Genomic DNA, 1,739 nt, shown 5'->3' with positions numbered 1-1,739 from the left:
AGAGAGAGAGAGAGAGAATCTTTTCATGCAAAGAATGCTGGTGATTGCCACTTCGGTCTTAACAGGAATTGTGTTCTTATCGATTTTATTTTTTTGGTTTTCAGTTTGTATAGTCTCACTAATCACCAATTTTTGGTAGCTTTTCTTACGTCACCATTACTTTTACTCTCTTTTATATCAGTACTGCTTCTGAACGGTTACACCTGTTTGTTAATTTGTTTACAGACTAGTAGTCTAGTAGCCGAAACAAACTATGTATGAAAGGTTACGTTTGTTTATCTTTTAACAGAATATCCCCAGTATTTGTAAACGCTTGACTGAAGATACCCGAGTTACTTTACACTATCACCCAGAAACAACATACAAGAAAGGAAACTCTTATTTACTCATTTTTAGTCTTCTGCAAAAGAAAACTATTGAGATAGCTTTGTCTGTCCGTCCGCACATTTTCTGCCCACCCTCAGATCTTAAAAACTGTACAGGCTAGAGGGCTGCAAATTGGTTTGTTGATCATCCACCCTCCAATCACCAAACATACCAAATTGCAGTCCTCTAGCCTCAGTAGTTTTTATTTTATTTAGGGTTAAATTTAGCCACGAACGTGCGTCTGGCAACTCTATAGGACAGGCCATAGCTGTAAGTTTCATGGGCCGCGGGCTGATACAGCATTACACCGAGAGCACCCAATGATAGATTTATTTTCGGTGGCGTTCATCATACGCTGTACAGAAAACTCGATTGCGCCTGTTTTACTTGTTTTCTTTATTGCCAGCTCCCAACACACATTCCGAAACCGAGACGGAAGACTTAGGGTCCAGTCTTGGTAGACTTCGTTCTCAGAAGCCAAAGGATGGATTCGATTATAACCTTGGGAAGATTATGGCTCTCCTGAGAATTTCCGAGATATATTCGTTCTGATGATAGGCTCCGATTCTCGGGGATTATCGTACTCACCTTCATGATTGGCGATAAGAGAATATCTCCGTGACTCTGGAGGAGGAATACGCGTAGAGATTGCTTAGCGAGGTGCGCGAAAATCTCCGGGATTTGGGAAGGACGGTAATAAAGGACTAGGGATTTTGTGTGACGTGAGAAGAGACGAGGTCCGTGGTGGGTGATGAGACTCGCATATTTCTTTGTTTTCCTTTTTCCTCTTTGTCACGTCAATCACGTTTTTCATTTTTCATTGTAGGACTTAATTCATCATTGATGAACACGTCAGTCACGTCTTTCATTTTTCATTATAGGACTTAATTCATCATTGATGAACACGTCAATCACGTTTTTCATTTTTCATTATAGGACTTAATTCATCATTGATGAACACGTCAGTCACGTCTTTCATTTTCATATGACTTAATTCATCGTTGATGAACCCATAATTCCCTCATTTAGGAAACATCGGCCCAGTTATTCAGTTATTAATAACATTATTCATATTATTGTTATCAAACAGTCCTTTAAGTAATACCGTGAGGTAACAAAAACGCCAATCGTTTTCTGTTATTTATTTCAAATTTCTCTCAGTTCTCCTCAAACATTTTTGTTATAATTGCTTTGACTTTTGTTTTATTTATATACTATAGGACATCCCTGTTTTCCTTCGTTGACTGGACTCGGCATTTAGGCTCAGAAGTGTTTTGTACAGTGCAATTACTTATCTACTATTAACAACTCTACCTGTTTCCTTAATTTCTCCTTAGCAATAAAGAATGTGCTTGATTTACACCGCTACCTTG

Source organism: Macrobrachium rosenbergii, chromosome 36, assembly GCF_040412425.1.
Source record: "Macrobrachium rosenbergii isolate ZJJX-2024 chromosome 36, ASM4041242v1, whole genome shotgun sequence".
Classification (NCBI taxonomy): domain Eukaryota; kingdom Metazoa; phylum Arthropoda; class Malacostraca; order Decapoda; family Palaemonidae; genus Macrobrachium; species Macrobrachium rosenbergii.
The sequence above is the reverse complement of the archived record's forward strand: the minus strand, read 5'-3'. Positions refer to the sequence as shown.